The 27329-nt window shown below is 43.4% G+C and overlaps 1 protein-coding gene across 2 annotated transcripts in view; it reads right to left on the bottom strand.

The window, feature by feature from the left end:
* The window catches only part of LOC124554770 (laminin subunit beta-1), a 357587-nt gene extending 333181 nt beyond the window's left edge, over window positions 1–24406 (bottom strand). For both annotated transcript variants that reach the window (XM_047128416.1, XM_047128415.1), the window contains exon 1: window positions 24328–24406. The gene's annotated coding sequence lies outside the window, so the exon portion shown is untranslated. The remainder of the gene's footprint in view (window positions 1–24327) is intronic.
* Between the last annotated feature and the right edge of the window lie 2923 nt (window positions 24407–27329).

The raw sequence follows: 27329 nt of genomic DNA on the forward strand, positions 1-27329 counted from the left end.
GTGTGATATAAAATGATCAATAATCCTTACATACACAGCCTTATCAATAACTTTAGCAAACACTGATGGCGTAGAAATAGGTCTAAAATTGTCTACATTATCCCTTTCTCCCTTTCTACAAAGCAGGTTTACTACTGGGTACTTTAATCGTTCAGGAAACTGACCATTCCTAAAGAAAAAAATTACAAATATGGCTAAATACAGTGCTAACATGTGCAGCACAGTACTTTAATATTCTGCTAGGCACGCCATCAATTCCATGAGAGTCCTTAGTCTTCAGTGATTTAATTATTGACTCAATCTCCCCCTTTCCCCCTTCTCTGTATCACAGAGGAGTATTTCAGACACCAATCTCTGAAAGGCATTTGCCAAGAGAGTTATATGATTCCCTGTAGAAACTAAATTTTTATTTAATTCACCAGTAATGCTCAGAAAATGATTGTTAAATACTGTACATATATCTGATTTATTAGTAACAGAAATATTTTTACTACGACCTGACAATATACCGTCGACTTTGTACTGCTGACCGGACACTTTCTTCATAACTGACCATATGGTTTTAATTTTATCCTATGAATTAGCTATTCTATTTGCGTACCACATACTCTTTGCCTTCCTAATAACATTTTTACCCCGTGCGTGATTAGCCGAGCGGTCTAGGTCGCTGCAGTCATGGACTGTGCGGCTGGTCCCGGTGGAGGTTCGAGTCCTCCCTCGGGCATGGGTGCGTGTGTTTGTCCTTAGGATAATTTAGGTTAAGTAGTGTGTAAGCTTAGGGACTGATGACCTTAGCAGTTGAGCCCCATAAGATTTCAAACACATTTGAACATTTTTACGCACCTCACAATACTGTTTGTAATGGGCGACTGTAGCTTGTTGTCACTACTTCTAACATTTTGATATAATTCCCGCTTTGTTCTACACGATATCCTGTTCCCACTTGTCAGTCACCCAGGCTGCCTTTTACTGCTATAACCCCGTTTAGAACGTTCAAACGGAAAGCAACTCTCAAACAGCATGAGAAATGCGTTAAGGAAAGCATTACATTTGTCATTTATGTTATCGGCACGATAAACATCCTGCCACTCTTGTTCCTTGACGAGGTTTCAAAAATGGTTCAAATGGCTCTAAGCACTATGGGACTTAACATCTGAGGTCATGAGTCCCCTAGACCTAGAACTACTGAAACCTAACTAACCTAAGGACATTACACACATCCATGCCCGAGGCAGGATTCGAACCTGCGACCGTAGCAGCAGCGCGGTTCCGGGCTGAAGCCAATACAACCGCTCGTCCACAGCGGCCGGCTGACGAGGTTTAAAAAACTCTCTAATGTATGGTTCTCTGTCTTCCTTTGAGGTCCTGTCTGCCACATAAAACCGAAAGCACCAAGGACACATGAATTCAGCAGTACACTACGTGATCAAAAGCATGCGCATACGTATTAGTGGAAATTAATATCGCATGTTTCCACCCCTCGCCTTAATGACAGCTTGAACTCTACTGCGGACACTTTCAGTGAGGTGTCTGAACGTGCTGGCGCTACACATGATGGCAGGTAACGTTCTCCAGGCATTCGCCGAGCCCGAACCCCTCCATCGGATTGCCACAGGGTACAGCGTGATTCAACACTCCAGATCACTCGTTTCCAGACATCCACTATCCAGTGGCCTCGCTCTTCGCACCAACTCACGCGACGCTTAGCGTTGACTACAGAAACGTGTGGCTTCTGAGAAGCTGTTCGAGCATTGCATCCCATTGTTTTTAACTCCCTACTTCCTGCGCACAGTCATTGTGCTAACAGGACTGCTGATAGCCCTTTGGAACTTAAGTGTGATTCCTTCAGCTGATTATGTGATTTTTTCAAAATCACCCCCCCCCCCCCCCTCCTGAATTGTTCGACGGTCCCTGTACGTCAGCACATGAGGTCTACCTGGTCTTGTTTTAGCTGTGGTTCCGCCTTCGCGTTTCCATTTCACAGCCACATCACCAACAGTCTACTTGCGCAGCTTTAAAAGATTGAAATGTCGCTGATGGTTGTGTTATTGTGTTACACAGATGACTTCCAGTGCCTCATCCTCCGTGAAGTCACTGGGCTCTCCTGACACCCAGTCCACTGTTACTGTTTCTGCACTGACAACAATCTACAAGTCGGCCGCGGTGGTCTCGCGGTTCTAGGCGCTCAGTCCGGAACCGCGCGACTGCTACGGTCGCAGGTTCGAATCCTGCCTCGGGCATGGATGTGTGTGATGTCCTTAGGTTAGTTAGGTTTAAGTAGTTCTAAGTTCTAGGGGACTGATGACCTCAGATGTTAAGTCCCATAGTGCTCAGAGCCATTTTTGAACAAACTACACCCTGCCTCCTTTCATACTGGTGTGTACGCCTCTCGCGACATTTATTGGCCACTATCACATTATACACGATGAGGCGGCTAAGACAGGCCACCCCAAATATATCCAGAATGGATAAATATATCGTGTTGCTGTTTTCGCCAAGTTATAGTGGACAGTATGGCCTTATTTTTTTCTTGTGTAGCTATATGTTTTTTTCTGTGACATTTGAAAGAAACTTCTGCGAGAACTTCAACGCCGTAACGTGTATGGGACTTGATCAAATAGTTTGAAGATATCAGCACCGCAAAACACTGTTCCGTCGCCTGGAGAAGAGGCTCCACGAATGTCTGGGCTATTATGCCAAATGTAAGCAAACACGTAATTCGTATGGTTCGTGTGTTTATTATTACGGCTGTCATACCAGGTGCTCAAAATGATGCCCCCGAGCATTGCTAGTCTGTATGAGTTTGGAGAAACAATAATGAACGTTGAATTTCACATGGAGTTAGCTGCAGCATAGGACGGTCTTATTAGGCATTTCATGCCTTTGGGAGTCGTCGATATTTCCTAAGACCTCTTGTTTTAGTGGTTCAAATGGCTCTAAGCAACATGGGACTTAACATCTGAGGTCATCAGTCCCCTAGACTTAGAACTACTTAAACTAACCTAAGGACATCACACACATCCATGCCCGAGGCAGGATTCGAACCTGCGACCGTAGCAGCAGCGCGGATCCGGACTGAAGCGCCTAGAACCACTCGGCCACAGCGTACGGCTCTTCTTTTAACTTTCGCCACAGATAAAAGTATAGAAGTGTAACTTTTGATGAGTGTGCAGACAGTTTTGCGTTTCCTGAACGACCGTTCCAAAGATATCCAAATGTTCTCTTAAGAGGGTCTTGTCATTACATGTAGGGAATGAGAGGTACACCCGATTTGTTGATACTACACTGATTGCCTTATCTCGAGTGGGGCGTCACCCAATAATTGCGGCGGTACATCTGAGAAACTCGAGATACTTGAGTCTCTCTAGATTCCGATCACGCACCAATGATGCGGGTCTTGAAAAACATTTACTAAACACTGACAGGCCAAGAGTATTGTTTTTATCTACTTCTTCGAGTGAGAGTGGATTTGTAACCGACGATTAGCGTATATTGCGATGACTGACTTGTCCTTGCTTTGTAGACGATGTTGTTTCTTTAAACAAAATTGTGCATAGATGTTAACATTCAGCAGAAGCAAATTCCGGTCTCGTAAACTGATATACGGCCGGGAGAGCGGTGTGCTGACCACATGCCCCTCCATATCCGCATCCAGTGACGCCAGTGGGCTGAAGATGACACGGCAGCCGGTCGGTACTGTTGGCCCTTCATGGCCTGTTCGGACGGAGTTCAGTTTTTTAGCAGCAAATTCCGTCAGCATTCAGCCATTTTTGCCTTCGCTCCGGCGAATATTCGGTTTCGTGAAGAATGAAGTCAAATGTGACAGTCACGAATACCTACAAACAACGTGTTTACGAACTAAAACGAAAACGTTCATACGTTGTTCTCGAGTGCTTTACTGAGGAAAAATAAAGTGTTCTACAAATAAATTAAGCTTGTCGTATGCTTTCTGGTGCAAATGAGACTATGTCATCTTTCCACCTCGTATCTCTACCCACTATTACTCCAAGAAATGTGTGTATTTGGACTGAACATCTTTGTGAATTATGTGGTCGACACCAACTACATTTTTTGAAAGTCGTAAATTTACATGCCTCCGCACTGAAATCCAATAGTCAGTTTTTGCATCTAGCTGATGTTTTGTCAAGGTATGATTGGATTGCGATTTTTAATGTCTAAACTTCCTAACAGATAACCGCAACATCTGAAAAGCTTCAGATTACAATTTCAATTTATACTATCCGCTAGGTCATTAACATAGAACCTGAAAAGTAATGGCTCTAATATAATTCTCTGGAGCACATCCGACATTACTTTCGCGAATCTTAAGAGTTTTCAGTCCAGTTGCAAACGTGGTTAGATACACCATATGAACATGTCTTCCTTATCAGCAAACTACTTTACTTCGCACTGCAAGTCTGGAACCGCGCGATCGCTACGGTCGCAGGTTCGAATCCTGCCTCGGCCATGGATGTGTGTGATGTCCTTAGGTTAGTTAGGTTTAAGTCGTTCCAAGTTCTAGGGGACTGATGACCTCAGAAGTTAAGTCCCAAAGTGCTCAGAGCCATCTGAACCATTTAATCAACAGGAGAACTGCCTACCACAGAAAATACTGGAAACAGTGGTTTCGATACATCAATCGGTTACAGTCCCGTGTCTGCGGATGCACATCTCCCGCGTGCTCTGTCCCGAATACACTGCTGCGATATTACGTTTGAGTGAGAGGAGCAGATGTGTTTAACGACTATTCGAATGCAACGCAGAATGGTGCTCACTATAAAACAGAGCCTGTTCATTGTCGAGTGTTGTGCGAAACAGTTCGTCAAAAATGTGTACGGATCTGTTTGCGCAAGAGTTTGAGACTGGAAGTGTTTTGGCAAAATCTCCAGCAAAGTCGGAAATGCACAAAGTAGTAGAAAAACGGCACGAGACGTGCTCTTCAGCGAATAAAAACCGAAACTACCCGAAGAGAGTTCGAACGCCAGAAAACATCTCTCTAATAAAGGAAAACCTGGAACAAAGTACGACGAAAATCTCAACGCTGTTCATCTGTGCACAAGGGACTCAAGAGATCGCCGTGTCGAAACGTTATCAAAAGAATTACAGATATGATAAGAATTATGGATATGAGTGGTGTCCGTTTTGTCGAACATGTCACCTCTCATATCTGTAATTCTATGGGCGCGAAGGCCGTTTCATGTAAAAGCTTCAGCGCGGATGCACAACCAACGTCCTAACTCCTACAGGAATCGGAAATCTGCGAGTTTGGGACTGACGGGATGCGTGTCCGGATGGCCGCGGCAGTAAAGACAGTCGTTCTGAAGAACCGGAGCATCCAGGATCGAATCCCGATACGGCTCAAATTTTCAAGACTCTCCGCTGAATTGCCGCAATGCCCTGTGCGGCTGAAAGTCATTATTTCCGTCCTATCACTTTCCCATCCCGCTACCTTCTCATTCCTTTCATTCTTATTATTTATTATCAGAAAGGTCCTACATATGTATCCTTACAAATTTATTGTTCTACATTAATACTTCCGCCTGTTGAGTTCTGCCAGTGCTTTCTGAATGAAATGGAATCAGGGCTTTTGGATCCTCAGCTTTTCATTTCTTTAGAGGAGAACTGGTTCAGGCTATCAAGATACGTGAACTGACAGAAAATGCACCATTGTGCATTATACAATCCGCATCAGTAGTTTTAAGGGTCATCGTATGAACAACAGATTGGTGTTTGGTGCGCATTGTCCGGTGCAGCATCGTAATAAGATTCTTCCACCAAACTGTTAATGCCAACTGGTGCGTCCAAAAAATGAATGACTATACACTGACGTGACAGTCATAGGGCCGCGCGGGATTAGCCGAGCGGTCTTAGGGGCTGCTGTCGAGGACTGCGCGGCTGGTCCTGGCGGAGGTTCGAGTCCTCCCTCGGGCATGGGTGTGTGTGTCTGTCCTTAGGATAATTTAGGTTAAGTAGTGTGTAAGCTTAGGGACTGACAACCTTAGCAGTAAAGTCCCATAAGATTTCACACACATTTGAACATTTCTTTTTTACAGTCATAGGATATGGATATGCACACATATAGACGGCAGCAGTATTGCGTACACAAGGTATAAAAAGGCAATGCATTGGCGGAGCTGTCATTTGAACTCAGGTGATTCATGTGAAAAGGTTTCCGACGTGATTATGGCCGCACGACAGAAATTAACAGACTTTGAGCGCGGATAGGTGGTTGGAGATAGACGCATGGGACATTCTATTTTGGAAACCGTTAGGGAATTCAGCATTCAGAGATCCACGGTATCAAGAGTGTGCCAAGCGTACCGAATATCAGGCATTACTTCTCATCACGGACGACGCAGTGTCCCACGGCCTTCACTTAATGACTGAGTGGAATTAGCGTAGAGTTGCCAGTGCTAACAGACAAGCAACACTGCGTGAAAAAACCGCAGTAATCAGTGTGAGACTATGACAAACGTGCATTAGGACAGTGCGGCGAAATTTGGGCTGTGGCAGCAGACGACCGACGCGAGTGCCTTTGCTAGCAGCGCGACGTCGTCTGCAACACTTTCCCTGGGCTCGTGACCATATCGGTTGGACCCTACAACTGGAAAACCGTGGTCTGTTCAGATGAGTCCCGGTTTCAGTTGGTAAGAGCTGATGGAAGGGTTCGAGTGTGGCGCTGATTCCACGAAGCCATGGACCTAAGTTGTCAACCAGGTACTGTTGGTGGCTCCATAATACTGTGGTCTGTGTTCACATGGCCTGGGCTGGGTTCTCTGTTCCAACTGGACCGATCATTGATTGGAAATGGCTATGTTCGTCTACTTGGAGACCATTTGCAGTCATTCATGGACTTCCTGTTCCCAAACAACGATGGAATTTTTATGGATGACAATGCACCATGTCAATGGGCCACAATTGTTCCCGATTGGCTTGAAAAACATTCTGGCCAATTCGAGAACATGATTTGGCCACCCAAATCACCCGCATGAATCCCATCGAACATTTATGGGACATAATCGAGAAGTCAGTTCCTGAACAAAATCCCGCACCGGCAACTCTTCCGCAATTACGGACGGCTATAGAGGCAGTACGGCTCAATGTCTTTGCAGGGGACTTCCAACGACTTGTTGCGTCTATACTACGTCGAGTTGCTGCACTACGACGGGTAAAAGTAGCTCCGAAACGATATTAGGAGATATCCCATGAATTGTGTCACGTCATTGTATAGATCTTTTCAGCAAGACGGAGTAACAGCATACATCTTAACAACCTTGTCACGAGTGCATTTTGTGTTCGGTGAGGAGAGGATAATCAGCAGAAGCATTGATGGGTAACGCCTGGAACAGCTACAGCATAATATTGAAAATGCTGTTGCTGGTATGAGGCAGAGCTGCTATGCATGTCTCACAGTTCGATAAATCGAGCACAGCGCTGCATCGATGTCAACGGTGGCCATTTCCAGCACCTTCAGTGATGTTTCACTAACAAGTCTTATTGTAAATATTGTAAAAATTTTATTTCTTCCAGCCTGTATATGCTGCCCGCATAGCAGGCTGCTCTTGTGCAAAGATGCCGGGCCCGGACGTGGAAAGCTCCTTGTACGGCAAGTGACACCAGTTCCCAGAACCGAAGGGTCTCTGTCAAGTCAGTATCTCTCAGCACGACATCAACTGCTGCTGTTGGCTACACTTGCCCACCTACAAAGATGTATCAAAGAGGATGTTCGGCCCGAATCCCGGCCTCACTATACTAAGTTTGCTTCCTGACGCTCTATTCGTATTAAGGTGCAACTTTGGTCCAACCTATACTTCCATCCAGCGGCTAACTCCACGTTGCATTGTTGATCAACGTTGTTTTAGGTAATAGGATATCTGAAACTTAAAATCAGATTAAAACTGTATGCCTCGAACACGGTATCGTTCTTTCGCGAACTATCTGGGCAGATGTTTCAAAACAGCGCACACTCCGCTGCAGAGCGAAAGATTCATTCTGGAAAGAGCAGACTTGTTAAATACTCTGCTCATATGTTGTACAGAGACTTCCTTGGTTGTGTGATAAACTTCGTTTGACAGAATCTCTTTATTTACCATATTTGTGAAGTTTATTGTGCGGTCTATTCCTGACGCTGTGTTCGCCGGAAATTACGGAACACAGCCCACACACAAGAACGTCGACCTGTCTAGTATTCAGGTGCAACTACGAGGGGCGTTCAATAAGCATTGCAATACAGTTTTTACTGTCCAATTTCGGTTGAAAATACGCGGATTTTGTTGTGGGACATCGTGGAATCTACCCGCTTCAGTCGCTATAGTGTTTCATGAAGTTCCGATTGGTCGCAGCCTTATACGAAGGTGAGTCAAATGAAAACTTTAAATTTGTAATAACAAATCGAAATTCCGCGCCGTTATCCTGTAAGTTGGTAAGCGTGCTACAAACAGCGTGCAGAATGGCCTGTAAGTGGCAGCATAGTGCAGATGAACACATACCGTCGCAGTATCAGTATAAAGATGGCCGCCCCACTTGCGACTTGCACTAGGGAAAAACAGCGTCCTGTTATTCGGTTTTTGCGTAGTGAAGGTGTGAAACCTATTGAAATTCATCGATGAATGAAGGTTCAGTACGGTGATGCATGTTTGCCACAGCAGCAAGTCTACGAATGGAGTACGAAGTTCGCAAATGGTGTGACTTCAGTGGAAGATGCTCCTCGTCCAGGTCAGGCACAACGAGTTGTGACTCCACAGATTATTGCAGCAGTTGAAGCCATAGTGAAGGAAAACCGCCCAGTGACACTGAATGACACTGCAGCATGTTTACAGATTAGTCATGGGTCAGCACACCACATTATGCATGATGTGCTCCAGTTTCACAAAGTGTCTGCAAGATGGGTGCCATGGCAGCTGACTCCTGAAATGAGAGAGCGACGTGTTGATGCTTGTGAAGAACTTCTTCGGCGCTTTGAACAAGAAGGTGATGGCTTCCTTGCAAGAATCGTTACTGGGGACGAAACCTGGGTCCACTTCCACCAACCGGCACCATCAGCAGGGAAGGTTATGCTGACTCTCATTTGGGACGAAAAAGGCGTCATTTTGGAGCATTACATGCCTAGAGAGACCACTATCATCAGTGCATCAATCACAGATCTCCTAAAAATCATCTGCAGCTTGCAATCAAATCAAAGCGACGTGGATTGCTGCCAGCAGGTGTCCTTTTGCAACATGACAATGCAAGGCCCCACACTGCCCGTACAACAATTGCAACAATCACAGACCTAAATTTTGAGTGTCTTCCTCATCCACCATACTCACCAGACTTGGCCCCAAGTGATTTCCATATGTTTGGACCACTCAAAGACGCAATGGAGGAAAGAAGTTCCGTTCTGATGAAGAGGTACGCCACGCGGTGCACGAGTTTTTGCGCAGACTACCAAAAGAATTTTTTTCTAAAGGAATTTATGCGCTTTATAAGCGCTGGAGGACTTGCATTAAGCGTGCGGGAGATTATGTTGAAAAGTGATACAGCTTTGTATCACTTCTGCACAATAAATAATATTTTAAAAAATATTCAAGGTTTTCATTTGACTCACCCACGTACATAGCCTTCAAATTGGCGTCTGTGACGGAGGTGCGTTCCAAGCAAAGAGTCGCCATTGAGTGTATTTTGGCGGAAAACCAGAGCATAGCAAATATTCATAGGCGCTTGTACGGTGTCTTCCGAGAACTGGCAGTGAACAAAATCACGGTGAGTCGTTGAACTAGGGGTCTGTCACCGTTGCACCAAGGTCGCACAAACCTGCCCGATCTCTCGCGTCCCGTCAGACGCACACAGCTGTGACTACTGCAGTGTTGGGGCGTGCGAAAGCTCTCATTCGAATGAAGTAAGTAAGTTTGGGTTTAACGCCCCGCCGACACTTAGGTCATTAGAGACGGAGCACAAGCTCGTATGGCATCATGGACGGGGCAGGAAACCAGTGCCACCGTTTATCTACGTTATACATGCAGTGTAAGGCGTAAGCAGCAACTATAAGTCGGCGTGCTTCTCACTTCTTTGCCTCTGCCCTTACATTACGGAACACCCTCCTTTGATGGTTATTTCAAACTGTGATTCATACTACTAAACAATTCAAAATATACACTAAAAAAAGCATTCACCAGTATCTTGCGAGTCAAAAGGCTTTACCACAACTGAGTTTCTTTTCCCCAAAAATGTTCCTTTTTCAAAGGAATTCTTATGTGTAAGAGAGAAATGGCACATTGGTTAAAAGACTAAACTATTGATCCATAAATTTCCGAGAATTGAACCTTAACCAAATTTTGTCTGGTGTTTATTTCAGCCTTCCTCGCCACAAGCGGGCATGTAGTCAGCACACCGCTCTCCCGGCCCTTTTGCCAACCTTTCACACCTTGAAGCCGCTACTTCTCATGCAAGTAGCTCCTCAATTGACATAGAGATTGAATGCAGCCTTCCACCAAGGAAAAGTCCTTGGCAGTACCAGGAATCGAATCTGGGTGCTCTGCGTGGTAGCTGATACGTTGACCACTCAGTTATGGGGGCGGACCTGAATGATATGCTCTGGGGAAAACAGCTTTCCGGAGGGCAAAGTATGTTCTATAGGGCTAAATGTGCCTGGGTATAAATACTGGGGCCTTTATCTATGGAGATGGCTCAAATCGCTCTGAGCACTATGGGACTTAACATCTGAGGTCATCAGTCCCCTAGAACTTAGAACTACTTAAACCTAACCCACCTAAGGACATCACACACATCCATGCCAGAGGCAGGATCGAACCTGCGACCGTAGCGTTCGCGCGGTTCCAGACTGAAGCGCCTAGAACCGCTCGACCACTGCGGCCGGCTTATCTATGGAGATAAAGGCAGGTGTTGGGTGGATTGTGCAAGGATAGAAAGCGAGGAGTCTGGTGTGTGGACAAGGCCATGCTATCAAGAGAAGAAGGAATGGGAAAAGATGAACAGGAAAGGGAGGGAGGGAGTGCTTATGTGGAGCGTGATGTTTGGGAAGAGTAATAATAATTTCGTGTAGCTCAATGCTCTGGTGAAAGTCTTTCAATTGGACGTTTGCCACTCGGGGTAGCCGCGCGGTCGTGGGGTGCCTTGCCCCGGTTCGCGCGGTTCCCCCTGTCGGAGGTACGTGTCCTCCCTCGGTATGGTATATGTGTTGTCCTTAGCGTAAGTTAGTTCAAGTTGATTAAGTAGTGTTTAAGCCTAGGGACCGAAGACCTCAGCAGTTTGGTGCCAAAGGAACTTACCACAAATTTCCAAAATTCGACGCCACTTCAGCGACTTGCGTGTCCCTTACCTACCCCAGTTATCCAACTGGGGAAATGGGAGGTGCAACTTAACGTGGCATCCGAACACGTGTCGTTTCTGATGTCTCTTCAAATCATTTAAAAGGGAAGGATAGGTTAAAACGAGGAAAGACAAATCCGTGGGCCGACCGAGATTCGATCCCGTAGCCTCTCAGTTTCTAGGTACGCGCTCTGCTGCTAGACCGCCTGGCTCGACGTGAGAGGAGTTATAGTTGGTAGGACGAATAAATATCGGGGTGTATTTGATTGGATGGTAAAGTACTCCCGTCGACCCTAAACAGAATGTTTTAATAAAAGTGCCAAATATTCCTACAGGAAGTAGTATTAGACAAAACTAGACGGAAACCTCCTATAAAAATAAGTGCGGAAACCAATATCTGTTGAAATATGGGCCAGTCTGTACTCCCGTTTTTACCTATCTATTACGCAGAAGTAGACACTTCAGGCAGAGACGCGTATAGGGTTACCTTGCATCCTGACATCCTTTAGCCCTTCATCGCAACGAATCACGCACTCATTCAAATACACCTGGCTTCATTTGAATAGCGTCACATACATTGCCCACACGCTGTTGTAACGTCTACACATTTTCGATACGCTAGTCATGCACAAAAGTCTTGAAATGTCCCCATAGCCAGAAATCCAGTCTCCTCGACCAATCCATCACCCATGTAACGTTGCGGTGAGGACTGTTGCAAGATCCATTGAAAACAGGCTGGTAACCTGTCGTGCACAAGTCACAGTCGCTGTCTTTCTGCAATGGTAACATTCTCAAACAGCGCTGGTAAATAATCGCGCAGACGCTGGTGATACACGCAGCACCTGGTAATCTGGTAAAGTGTATGGCCCTATGAGTCTTATCACCGACAATACCTGCCCATACAATGATACTGAAACTGAAACTGATGCTTCACCTCCACGACTGCTCGAGGATTTGCATCTGCCCATAGGTGCATATTGTGGTAGTTTACAATGCCATCTCTCGTAAATGCCACCTCATCCGCAAATAAAATGCAGGCTGCGAACTGAGGGTCTTCAAAGGCTCATATCTCAACATATACTGGTTTCCGAATGTATAATTACAGGAACTGTTCTTCTAGTTTTGATCATTCCGGACTCCTGTGAGAAGGTGTGACACATTTTTAAAAAGCCTGAATACCTGTAAGGTGAGCCACGTGTGTATGAGTACACGGCAGATCATAGTGGAAGAAATACCACATGGGCAGCAGATCTAGGTACAGCTGTCACCCCTCTGTGAAGAATGTTGTTTCAGAAATTCTAGTTAACAGGGGGACACTGTCGTTGTCTATAAGATTAACTGCTGACAATGCAAATTCAACATATTATCAAGATTAAAACCATCATCACAATTAGTTAAATCATTCTTAAAATAATAATTCAGACGCTTCCCTGAAAACTGCATTCCAGAAGGATGAAACAGATATTAAAATACGGACGATCTCTTAGTCCACGAGTGGCTTGCCTATATCTGTCCAGTGCTCGGCGACGTCAGATTTATCGGACTGTAGCAGGTGGATACAGCGTCGATGTTCCGCGTAACGTCCTCGAAACGTACGTCCGATGTGCCACAAACGGCGCTAACAGGGAGATTTATAAACACCTGTCTTCCAGAAATTAAGTCATCCTTCATAGAACTAAAGAGCGTGGCTATCTTTGATGCTGGCAGAAGAATAGCTTTGACTTCAACTTTAGAGAGGATGCGACCCAATTTTAGAAGTAAGATTCTCTACGAACGATAGGAAGGCCAAGGACTTGAATCTTTCCTCTTCAGCTTCTGAACTCTTACTCAGAAGGAGCAAGATTCAAACCACCTTCAGCCCATGCTGCTTCGAGTTTCGCACGATTTGTTTAAACCACTTTAGGCGAATGATGGAATAGTTCCTTTGTTAAGACAGCGATCGATTCTTACCCGCCGGCCGGGGTGGCCGAGCGGTTCTAGGCGCTACAGTCTGGAACCGCGCGACCGCTACGGTCGCAGGTTCGAATGCTGCCTCGGGCATGGATGTGTGTGATGTCCTTAGGTTAGTTAGGTTTAAGTAGTTCTACGTTCTAGGGGACTGATGACCTTAGCCATTTTTGATTCTTACCCCCATCGTTCGGTAGCTAGTGTTTTGCCTCTAATGACGTCGACGTTGACGAAACAAAAGCAGTCTTTCTTTACTCCTATCTGAGAATAGATGTGGTTTCCTGGAGTAACTCTCGTGTGTTCTGGACGTTGTTAAAATAAAGACCCATGATGGATCAGTTACACACTTTCTACAGACACAATTTTACCTGTGAGACCGTAATACGAATATTCCTGCATTTTGCCTTACATATACACGTTTGTGCAAAAATTCACAGTTTATCTATTTATAAAATATTCATAATAAAGTACTGTAACGATGCACAATCTTACAGGAACCGTCATCGGTCTAATGGAACTGCTGACTGATGCAGGTCGCCCAGCGGGAAAACATGGTGATTGTAAATAATCGTGCTTTTCAATTGTATGTTTTTCGTAGTGTCCATATGTCAATTCAGATGAATGGCAAAGCTCTTGTTGCACAATTCACTCCATCCCCATACCCCTCCCCCCGTCGGAGGTTAGAGTCCTCCCTCGGGCATGGGTGTGTGTGTTGTCCTTAGCGAAAGTTAGTTTAAGTTAGATTAAGTAGTGGGTAAACCTAGGGACCGATGACCTCAACAGTTTGGTCCCACAGGAACTTACCACCACCCATAATCCTCCATGACTTTGTGATTCACCTTCTGTGGTTTCCCTCTTTGCAAAACTTTACCAACATGTATCCCTTTACTGACAGTCATAATTTGAAATCATAATACCTGACTAAAATCTTCAGAGGTTGGACCAAAATATAATACCCTCATACAAACACCCCATTTCAATTTGTTCGGCCGGCCGGAGTGGCCGTGCGGTTCTAGGCCCTACAGTCTGGAGCCGAGCGACCGCTACGGTCGCAGGTTCGAATCCTGCCTCGGGCATGGATGTGTGTGATGTCCTTAAGTTAGTTAGGTTTAATTAGTTCTAAGTTCTAGGCGACTGATGACCTCAGAAGTTAAGTCGCATAGTGCTCAGAACCATTTGAACCATTTCAATTTGTTCTCTGACTTTATCACTAACGTTGTCTCCCGTTTCCTTTTCCCCCTACGTCATTGGTAATGTTGCGAACCATCAATCTGAAGCACACATAGTTCATGAGAAAACATCTGCTGAACACAGTAATGGAGGAACCATTAGACACACTGCTATAATCAGAACATTAAAGTAGATTGTTACCTCTATTAAGAAGCGTGTTACGCTTCACATGTAAAGCGTGTTCAGCTTCACCTGTGGCTACAGACCCAATGTCAAATAAAACAGCGCGACAAGAACTGCTTACACAGTAGAGCCGCAAGTGTCGAACATCGGGTACAAGATATTTCTGCTAAGATATCTGAGCTACTGACAAATCGAAACATTTAATGTTGTATCGAACCTAGTTTTAAACTGTTCTTATATATTGCAGGACGTGTTTACGTTTGAAAAATACCATATGAAGCATACAGTCCAAACTGCCTACCTCTAACAGCGAAGAATTGTGGAGATTAAAGTTGTCACATCTCGGACTCGATGGCTGTTGTGGTCACGCCTGAAGGTGAGTTAACTGGTCAGATACACTTCTTCGAAGTTAAAGTACGTTTGTGAGGCAGTGCTCGACTAGGAGGTAGCGGGTTCTAATCTAGGTGGTGAAAATATTTGCATTGCCAGTGTTCGGCCGGCAAGGGGAGAGAGCAAAGGAGGTGGTGTATAGTAACTGATCAGAAGATTCTAAGCCAAAGGTCTGCGTTTAATTCCAAGCTCCTCTGTAGTGTCTCACATAATGGAGACATATGACAATTAATGGTGATCCGTCCGTCGGATGGGAACGGCAAGCTCGATGGTCCGCTTGATGCTATTGGAGTGGAGCAACGTATGTGCTGGCATCGGCTTTCACTCTTCCCCTTATTTTCATCGTTATCAAAATGGTTCAAATGGCTCTGAGCACTATGGGACTTAACATCTGAGGTCATCAGTCCCCTAGACTTAGAACTACTTAAACCTAAGGACATCACACACATCCATGCCCGAGGCAGGATTCGAACCCGCGACTGTAGCAGCCGCGCGGTTCCGGACTGAAGCGCCTAGAACCGCTCGGCCACCGAGACCGGCCATCGTTATCAACAACCCATGATTGCACTGAAACATTACATGCATTCGCAACATCCAGCCACAACGAAGAAAGAAGCTCCAAACACAACACTCGTACTCCGCGATGAAAAAGGGACAGCCACTTTGCCTATTGAAAGAAAAATTTTCCAATTAGGTTGAGATGCCTTTCTTGGGATTCCCAGTCAACAATGCCACACGGCTTTATTTCATTGTAGTGTCTAGGCCTAACAAAAGGATTTAGGTGACCATGTTCATTCAGAACACAGCTGTTGTACCCAGCTGTGGATTGTATCTTCAAAGATAAAAATACTCTTACCCACACAACTGAAAATCGATATTCATTTAACGAGCAAGGAGAGTAAATAACACATTCCTTGGCCTCCAAAATCAGTCACTACGGTTTGTATGGAAGAAATAAAGCGTCCACGTACTTCCAGGATCATATTTCAAGGCAATGAAAAGTTCTGTTGAGAGGTGCGCTATATAATCCCGTTAGCTACAATTAAGATTTAATATAAATCGAGTTATAGCAGCATACATTGTGTTTATAATGGCAAAGATGACCCTGCACCGTAATAGTTCAACATTATTTTGGTCATCCATGTAACAGTTACAGATACACTATTGGACTAAGTTATATAAATTCATTTTAAAGCAGCAGGCAAAATATCACCAAGGAGACAATTTGACAAGAGTTAAACGTAAATACCTGAAACCTGAATAACGCCATTTCAGCTTCATCTAACGTCAGGGCAAAACAATGAGTGAGGGGCCATAGGAAGCCATCGAACAAAAAGAAGGGTTCCTGTCCAAAAACTTCTGAACTTCCGAATAATATAACTTGCCTAGTACTATCGTGATCTATCAGGTAAATATAAAAGGTTTTCTAGTGGTGGGACAATACAATATTGTGTAGTAACGGGAAATAATATACACATCAAAAATGTTTTGCATCACTTCGGTTCCGAGAGTTCCGGTAACTGTAAAGAAAATTGGAATAGAGATCAACATAAACATCATTTCCACCCTTTTTATCGCTCATGAAAACCACACATTGCATGTTGTCCCACCATACAGCGAGAACTACAGAGGTGGTGGCCCAGATTGATATACACACCGGTACCTCTAAAACCCAGTAGCACGTCCTCTTGCATTGATGCATGCCTGTATTCGTCGTGGCATACTATCCACAAATTCATCAAGGCACTGTTGGTCCATATTGTCCCACTCCTCAATGGAAATTCGGAGTAGATCCCTCAGAGTGGTTGGTGGGTCACGTCGACCATAAACAGCCCATTTAAATCTATACCAGGCATGTTCAATAGGGTTCATGTCTGGAGAAAATGCTGGCCACTCTAGTCCAGCGATGTCACTATCCTGAAGGAAGTCATTCACAAGATGTGCACGATGGGGGCGCGAATTGTCCATGAAGACGAATGCCTCGCCAATATTCTGCCGATATGGTTGCACTATCGGTCGGAGGATGGCATTCACGTATCATACAGCCGTTACGGCGCCTTCCATGACCACCAGCGGAGTACGTCGGGAACCTCCACCTTGCTGCACTCGCTAGACAGTGTGTCTAAGGCGTTCAGCCCGACCGGGTTGCCTCCAAACACGTCTCCGACGATTGTCTGGTTGAAGGCATATGCGACACTCATAAGTGAAGAGTTCATGATGCCAATCCTGAGCGGTCCATTCGGCATGTTGTTGGGTCCATATGTACCGCGCTGCAAGGTGTCGTGGTTGCAAAGATGGACTTCGACATGGACGTCGGGAGTGAAGTCGCGCATCATGCAGCCTATTACACACAGTTTGAGTCGTAACACTACGCCCTATAGCTGCACTAAAAGCATTATTCAACATGGTGGCGTTGCTGTCAGGGTTCCTCCGAGCCATAATCCGTAGGTAGCGGTCATCCACTGCAGTAGTAGCCCTTGGGCGGCCTGAGCGAGGCCATGTCATAGACAGTTTCTGTCTCTCTGTATCTTCTCCATGTCCGAACAACATCGCTTTGGTTCACTCCGAGTTGCTTGGACACTTCCCTTGTTGAGAGCCCTTCCTGGCACAAGGTAACAATGCGGACGCGATCGAACCGCGGTACTGACCGTCTAGGCATGGTTTAACTACAGACAACACGAGCCATGTACCTCCTTCCTGGTAGAATGACTGGAACTGATCGATTGTCTGACCCCCCTCCGTCTACTAGGCGCCTCATATACGGTTGTTTACATCTTTGGGCGGATTTAGTGACATCTTTGATCAGTCAAAGGGACTGTGTCTGTGATACAATATCCACAGTCAACGTCTATCTTCAGGAGCTCTGGCAACGGGGGTGATGCAATTTTTTTTTATGTGTGTATTTCTGTGGTACCAATGTACTGGTTACTAGCAATGTGTTGCTAGATGTTCTGGCTAGCATACAGACAAGACACAGAGGTAATAGGGAAATGTAATCCTCTAGCATACACAGACTGATTGAACATATGGTTTTATATTAGAATGTGTACCACGGTGCTGCTGGAGCCGAAGTTACCACGGTAATATTATAAATTATAAAATATTACGGGCACATCTATAAAATATAGATTGTGGTACCTGTATAGGTCCTTTGAATACACTCACATTGGAATCTTCCTAAATTAGTCGGAAATGTATCGGGGCGATACTGAAGCAAGCATCCCGACGTATACTGAAAGGGTTTAAGAAGGGTTTTCTGGTCCTATGTAAAATCGCTAAGCGGTTTTAAGGCTTCCGTCCAGTAACTCGTTGACCAGTCTGGTGTGGCAGTTGAAGACAGCAAAATAAAAGCCGAAGTTTTAAATTTCGTGTTCAAGAAATCGTTCACGGAGATGAATCGTACAAACATACCGTCGGTTGACCATCGCACAGAGTCCCTTATGAACGACGCAGTAATACGTATCCCTGGCGTAGAGAAACAACTGAAAGAATTGAAAACTAGAAATTCGCCAGGTCCGGATGAAATCCCAGTTTAGTTTTAGAAAGAGTACTCTACGGGCCTGGCCCCTTACTTAGCTTGCCTTCATAGCGAATCGCTCACCCAGCGCCAAGTCCCAAGTGACTGGAAAAAGGCGCAGGTCATTCCCGTATATTAGAAGGGTAAAAGAACCGACCCGCAAAATTACAGACCAATATCCATAACATCGGTATGCTGTAGAATTCTAGAACGTATTCTGAGTTCGAATACAATCAATGTCTTAGAGACCGAAACGCTTATTCCCACGAATCAGTGCGGTTTTAGAAACCATCGCTCGTGTGAAACTCAACTTGCCCTTTCCTCACATCAAATGCCGAGAACTATGGGTGAAGGACAACAGGCAGATTCCATATTTCTAGAGTTCCGACAATCATCTGACATGGTATCCCACTGCAGACTTAACGAACGTAAGAGCATACGGAATAGGTTCCCAGACATGTGAGTGGCCCGAAGACTTCTTAAGTAATAGAACCCAATGTTGTCCTCGACGGTGAGTGTTCATTGGAGACAAGGGTACCGTCAGGAGTGCTATAAGTGTGGTTTATCAGTAAAGGAGACCGCATATAGGCCGCTAGTGCGACTTATTCTTGAGTGTTTAGGGTCCTCACCGGCTGGGATTAAAGGAAGACATCGAGGCAATTCAGAGGCGGACTTCTAGATTTATTAACGGTAGTTTAGAAATAATATTTCTGTGGTACCAACGGACTGGTTACTAGCTATGGGTTGCTAGATGTTCTGGACAGCAGACAGACAAGATACAGAGGTAATAGAGAAATGTAATCCCCAAGCATACATAAAGTGCTTGAACACATGGTTTTATATTAGAATGTGTATCACGGTGCTGCTAGAGCCGAAGTTACCACATGATCATGTACAATTTTCACGTGGATTTTTTTAATTTGATGTACACAGTATTTCGCCGTATGTTCCAGGCATCATTGTGTGCTGCCTGTCCAATCGTAAATCCATCAAGTTGACCCTAAAGTTTTATCAGTTTAAGCTACCAAAATGTATTTACAGAAACTGACGATATCAGAAAGGAATTGTGACAAAATACTGTGCACAATAAATAAACATTCTGAGCTGTTAACGCGAACTGTAAAAACGCCAGGCTAATCTTACGCTTGATATCAGTGACAAGGACTATGTTCAGCTGTCACCGAGTCGTCATTTTTGTAGTGAAGTTAGTAACATGTGCGAGAAACATAAAAAGGAATGAAGGATTGAGTCTCACTGACATCACGATCGTAAGAGACGGAATATAAATTAGAAGAGCAAGCATGTGGAAGGAAAGAGGAATGAATTATTGATGGTTCACCTCAAGTTACTTCCAGAACTAACTTAGGTGGTGTTTTACCTCATTCACCTGAAGGCGAATCAAAGAACTACTACACTATCTATCTCTATAATCAAAGAAGGTGTGCACACCATTTCGTCAACAGAAAGTAAGGCTCTAGATCGCATGTACGAAAAAAATGTGAAAAAATTCATGGATCGTTAAAACTTGTTCTAGACCGTGACTAAAATCCGAAACCCAACCTCTCAGGGACAGTACTCGTCCATCTGAATCATCTGAGCAAACCTCCAACTTGATCCTGTCTCAGTTCTTTCATTCCATATTCATTTTTAACTTTCTACAGCACAGTCACAGCCGGACTAGGGGATATTGAAAAACACTGTTTTTTCCATCTTTGTCCGGGGATGAAGTCTTACAGAATTATCACAAGTTTTAAAAGTAAAGAAAGAAGCACTGGCAGGTCCAAACTGTCAGTCAGTTCGTGAGGAGTTTCTGGATAGCTCCGATGGGAAAGCTCTCCATCGAAGGTAGACGCCCAAGCTTGAATCCCGATTCTCCACAGGATTTAAACCTGTCCTGATGAGACAGCTATATAACACACACAGTTCCTATTTTTCATAATGTTACTGAAATTGGCAACCTTGGCTCGCTACTGGCATTTGTCTTCTACACTTTCTCCTGACAGCTTCTTTCTGGCCGAGTTTCTGGGACGTTCCGTTTCGTCATACTCGTTTATTAACTTGACCAAAGCCAATCAATTGCGAATCCTTATCAGTACAGAGCTTTAGGTCTCAGAAATAGTATCATATTACTAGCCTTCTTTGGCAACGAACACTACAATGTTCAACTGAAAACAGTTTGAAAGGCCATACCCGCGAATGGTGGGGTTCAGTTCTCGTGCGAACGTTAATCTCGCGTTACTTTCGGTGAGAAAATTCTCCGCTATCGTGATCACGCTTTGAACGAGAATATTCACAAGTCAACTGGAAGAAGTACGTGTATAAAAATAGTTCATCCGAAAAGAACTACTGTTACGAAACACAAATTGATTCTTGATAATTCATGCATTATTACTATAGGTGATAGAAATCACGTTCCAGGACAGACCCATCGTTTTAGTTGGCTGGCCAGGATTTGCACAGTTTCTCTAATTGGATTGCCATTGTTGAACAAAATAAAAAGATATCATTTATGACTTAGCATGACTCTTTGCCATGGCCAAATACGTTTTATCATGATCAAAAGAGCCACACAGTCAACGAAAAACATCGAAATTTTTTTTGAACTACTGAAGGTCATTATAGAGAAGGAAATATCACGTATCAGTATAAGCAAGTGACCGAAATTAATACATGTTTCCACTTCTTTGCATCCCAAATGCGCTCATACCTTCGAAAACGCCTAGTAGATATGATGGGTCGTATTTCCCCTGAAATAACTGCCTACGAGAGGTTTCACAATCCATATAATAACTATAAAATAGTCCATACTTATCTCTACAGAGCAAAACTCTTAGCAGCGCTGGCTGGCTACTGACCTCCACCAGTTACTTTCTTCTGATAGCCTCCTCCTGACACGGTTTCTGTGACGTTTCTTCTCTTCATATCTCTTAGAAAGCTCTGAGAGAACCAACGCCACCAACTTGTGAGCTCTTGGCAGTACATCCTTCCTCAAGAGTAGGCTTCAAAATCCGTAAATTTCTTCTTCGCTGAACTATCTAATGTCATTTATCAGGACCGGTTGGTTGCCCTTGTTTCCATTCCTGCACAATTTCTTCCAAACGACTGGTTCTTCAATTATTTTCAAATTTTTAAAATTAACTCACACGATTTTAAGCTCATTTATTTTCGTGATATTTGTCAGAATTCCACAAACACAGGCCATAAGCTCAAAACGCGTCCGTCAGTTTCATAAATGAGAAATATGACGGTGGAAGGCAGTTACCGGCCGAAGCCCTCCACGGTTCGAGGAGAGGCGGTGGTAGAGACTGGACAACAATTCGTAAGAACCATGGCCAACAATTCGATCCAAGCAACAGTCCTGATTTTTACGGCCTATATATAGTTGCAGTGGGTCCTTACACACAGTTCCAAATCAACAAAGAATTGACTTGATAACCCACTGATAGATACAGTTATTTCGGGAACAATAAGTTTCAAAGACTTCCAGATATGTGGAAAAGTAATACCAGATTACTAGTTTGCGAATTTAAAGTGTAAATGAAAGAAGTGTTGTCATATCTAAGTTTCTGCTCTGATATATTAGATAACGAACTGTTTTGAGGAAATTACTCCAAATAAAACATATTTCCTCGTACTCAACATGGGGAACAGTATATTTAACTTTCAACGATAACCGTGAGAACATACCGGACCGTAAAGAAGAACCTACAGCAGTCTTCCGTTAGGCTGCGTCGTCCGCTCTCACGAACAATGAGATCATGCATCACATTATTTCAGAATAAGCAGCTCGACTGTGTGTTTTTTCAGTCAGCTTAAGAATGATGATGCTTTTCACGAGGAGCAGAGCCTTGGGGCTGCTTTTAATACTGTCCAGAAGTAGCTACAATGACACATCGTAAGGTGAACAAACAGATCTGTCCATAAATTTTAATTTGTTCTACGTGTACGAATGTTTTGATTAATTGCGATTCCCACATATCATACCAGTTCAAGAAATTTACACAAATTGCAACACGAATACAATATAGTATGAATTCTGGTAACATACTGTTTTTCGAGTAATATCTTCATACAACTGAGAGGAAATCAGTTTACATTTTTGTACATCAAAATGGAAATCGTGGGAAAGCAACAGTTGCTAAAGTTTCTTCTACGAGATTCTAATAACCGAATCTACGTTTGTACGTGATGCGAAACATGCGACGGCCGGGCGAAAAAGATATACTATTGCTAGAATACAGAAAGAAAGAACTTTCATTTTATATAAGATATGCAAAGACTGAGGGGCATATGTAACAGGGAGTCGTTACGGGCACCGAAGGAGTACAGATGCGATAACGGAAGGTAAGAAATATTTAGACAATTTGTTGTAGTTAGCATACAAAAAGTACTAAAATTAGTTACATCTACTTTTCGATGACAAGCAGCGAACTGTACTTCCGTTTTAATAATGCTTTGTAGGTGTACATCGTTCCATGGAATTAAACGACGCCCATTTCGCTTCAATTCTTGTCTAAGCTAAATAATGAAAGCATCTTCCCCAACTTTCTGCAGTAAATTAAATAAGTTAATCATTAGTCTGTCAGCATCTAGTTAGACAGGGCTAACCTGGAGTTAATTAATTGCACTTCCTTAAAAATGGAGGCTTATGGGTAGTGAACACCGATGCAGCTAGGGTTACTTCCATATACTCCAAGAGCCCGGCACACAGAAAAATTCTTCTCACGTTCCACTGCCTTGCCTAGCTAGGCCTGCCATCGGAAGAACAGAGTGCTTTACTTTCCATACCTTTTACGTATTGCTTTATTGTCGAGAATGAAATGTATCTGATGAGCTTTTGTTGTGTAAATCAGTACATAAATGAGGAAAAAATGGAGATATATTAAATTTAGAACACTGAACAAATAGTAATGCAAATTCACATTCCATTTGAACAATTATAATTACTAATTCTATTATAGCCAAAAGCCTATCATTGTTTCCCTCAATTAGTGAAACAAGAAACATCGGACTTACATATTTTCGAGATGTCTACATTTCGGATCAACTGAGATTATAACGTACCGTTGAAAATGTCATAACCAATATCTTATCACAATGATAAAACAATTTTCATAAAGTAATACCGAAAATCAAATGATATTCGACTGAAAAATATGGAAGATTAATTGTATTTGTGTAGTTCTGAAACTCTCCTGACGGCAAAAACATTCTTTGTTGGTCACTCACATTATAACAAAACGCGTTATAGAACTGTCTACTCAGAAATACAAAAATCCCGGGCGGTAGTGTACGTTAAACTCTTTCTTCGTATCTATATTGTTAGAAATTTCTACAAGAGTATGTTAAAACCATTTTTAAGATCTACAAAGCTGCGACGAAATCCTGCCACCTGTTGCCGAGAAATACAATACACCAGCGGTCATAATTAACAACAAAACAAGACAATAGTCGCTCAGAAAGCCTCTTTATGACAGCTCGGCGTCATAGCCTTTAATCACAATCTACCGCCAAGTTGCACTTTTTGTATTAACGGCTCAGAAAATGTACATTAAAGCGTATGTTTATGAAAACTAGACATATATTATTTAGAGAAACGGCTCACATAATATACATAATATCGAACGAATCTCGTGCAAAATAAACAAACACAATGAGTAATCCATCCACATTAACAATTAAGAACCAAAAAAGCTTTCGATGGACTAAACTACTTTTAAACGGTGTGCGAGATTAAGAAATGCGGTCAGATTATTTTCACGATGTGAAGAAGCATGTGCGTTCCTCAAAGAAATACAGTTTGGAGCACTTACCAAAGGAACGGCCGTGATGTGATCGCTGAGGAGGCGATCACAGCAATGAGCAGGCACGAGGCAGCACAGCCTCTGCTCGGCTGTTCCGCCCAGCGGAACTACCCCCCCACCTGCGCCTTGTGCTACCCGTTAGCAAAGCACCAGAAACACAGTTTAGGCTTATCTGATTAACTCCGTAATATCGACTACCCCAAAGTTTACTCTTACCAAACTTCGCGGGTTTGCGTGCAAACACCTGTAACTTCTGGTGTACGCTTAGTCGAGGTCGTTTCTCATTTGTCAGTTAACAGGCGAAAGACTAACCGCGCGCTTCTCAAACGCCCGACAGACACGGCGAAACATAACTATGAGTAATACAACCATTATAGGTATTTTTCAGTAAACTTATTTCTTCCACACGAGAAAACGCAAGAATATTCTTCTCTTGCCATATAGTTATTTGTTCTAGATCATTTTCGTATTACAAATAACACACGTGGAAGTTAAGTTGTTACACCTTAAATTTCACTAAACGTTTCGGAGAAATTGTAGTACAGCGCTGAAATGTTTTACAAAATGATAAAAAGTTAAGATATAGCTTTAAATAATTAAGAAAAGTATAAGAGCTTTAGCATTTATCCTTTTCCGTTTCTCTCTCGTAATTCAATGGCTGGATGATCTTGAGCATGAACTGATTATTTTAGTTAAAGTGGATTCAATGTGTGGAAAGTTTCTATGTGCGTCTGGAGGAGAGAACAACAATTAATTCTCGCGCTTTTGAGTTCGCGCTACGCGCCGAAGTTACGTTCGAGTGATATGACGCCCACGCGCAGGAAGCGGAAGCTGATAGTGGCACAAGGGCTTCCCTTCGCTACATAAGCGCCTGTCTGTGAAGTTAAAATTACATCCGTACGGAAGAAGAACGCGTTCATAACGCCGCTTAAGAAAAGAACGCACGCCGAAGGATGTGGCGCAGTAGTTAAGATACTGGACTCGTGCGGAACATAAGCTGACTTCAGATACTGACCTGTCCACCTTGGGTTACGTTTCCTGTAATTCCTCTATACAAGATCATGCTGATGCCATGATGGTTCCTGTAACAAGGCCACAGAAGATTCTTTAGCCCCATTTTCTCAAGTAACGTAATGCTACGTTTTTATGACCTCCATATCTATAGATGTAATACCTAAAACAGACAGAAAGAGTTGTGCTATGATCATTGTCTCTTACCATGGAAACAGCTTTCTGCTCTTACACAAACTCAATTCTTAACACTGGATGAGATCTAGCAGGTTATCTGAAGGAAGAGGCAACATACTTCTATTAATTTTTTCTCTTCCTATTGTTAGTAACAATCACTAAAAGTTCCTTGGGTTGATTGTTCATTTACTATCATCTTAGAACTTAAATATTTTACAGCACTTCGTAAACAAAGTAATCAAAGCTCATATACGACAGAACATATTAACAAGCCGGTAATTCTGACATGTTGTTGTTGTTGTGGTCTTCAGTCCTGAGACTGGTTTTATGCAGCTCTCCATGCTACCCTATCCTGTGCAAGCTTCTTCATCTCCCAGTACTTACTGCAACCTACATCCTTCTGAATCTGCTTAGTGTATTTATCTCTTGGTCTCCCTCTACGATTTTTACCCTCCACGCTGCCCTCCAATGCTAAATTTGTGATCCCTTGATGCCTCAGAACATGTCCTACCAACCGGTCCCTTCTTCTTGTCAAGTTGTGCCACAAACTCCTCTTCTCCCCAATTCTGTTCAATACCTCCTCATTAGTTATGTGATCTATCCATCTAACCTTCAGCATTCTTCTGTAGCACCACATTTCGAAAGCTTCTATTCTCTTCTTGTCCAAACTATTTATCGTCCATGTTTCACTTCCATACATGGCTACACTCCATACAAATACTTTCAGAAACGACTTCCTGACACTTAAATCTATACTCGATGTTAACAAATTTCTCTTCTTCAGTAACGCTTTCCTTGCCATTGCCAGTCTACATTTTATATCTTCTCTACTTCGACCATCATCAGTTATTTTGGTCCACAAATAGCAAAACTCCTTTAACTACGTTAAGTTTCTCATTTCCTAATCTAATTCCCTCAGCATCACCCGACTTAATTCGACTACATTCCATTATCCTCGTTTTGCTTTTGTTGATGTTCGTCTTATATCCTCCTTTCAAGACACTGTCCATCCCGTCCAACTGCTCTTCCAAGTCCTTTGCTGTCTCTGGCAGAATTACAATGTCATCGGCAAATCACAAAGTTTTTATTTGTTTTCCATGGATTTTAATTCCTACTCCGAATTTTTCTTTTGTTTCCTTTACTGCTTGCTCAATATACAGATTGAATAACATCGGGGAGAGGCTACAACCCTGTCCCAATCCCTTCCCAACCACTGCTTCCCTTTCATGCCCCTCGAATCTTATAACTGCCATCTGGTTTCTGTACAAATTGTAAATAGCGTTTCGCTCCCTGTATTTTACCGCTGCCATCTTTAGAATTTGAAAAAGAGTATTCCACTCAACATTGTCAAAAGCTTTCTCTAAGTCTACAAATGCTAGAAACGTAGGTTTGCCTTTCCTTAATCTTTCTTCTAAGATAAGTCGTAAAGTCAGTATTGCCTCACGTGTTCCAATATTTCTACGGAATCCAAACTGATCTTCGCCGATGTCGGCATCTACCAGTTTTTCCATTTGTCTGTAAAGAATTCGTGTTAGTATTTTGCAGCCGTGACTTATTAAACTGATAGTTCGGTAATTTTCACATCTGTCAACACCTGCTTTCTTTGGGATTGGAATTATTATATTCTTCTTGAAGTCTGAGGGTATTTCGCCTGTCTCATACATCTAGCTCACCAGATGGTAGAGTTTTGTCAGGACTGGCTCTCCCAAGGCCGTCAGTAGTTCTAATGGAATGTTGTCTACTCCCGGGGCCTTGTTTCGACTCAGGTCTTTCAGTGCTCTGTCAAACTCTTCACACAGTATCGTATCTCCCATTTCATCTTC

This window comes from Schistocerca americana, chromosome X (assembly GCF_021461395.2).
Source record: "Schistocerca americana isolate TAMUIC-IGC-003095 chromosome X, iqSchAmer2.1, whole genome shotgun sequence".
Lineage (NCBI taxonomy): Eukaryota > Metazoa > Arthropoda > Insecta > Orthoptera > Acrididae > Schistocerca > Schistocerca americana.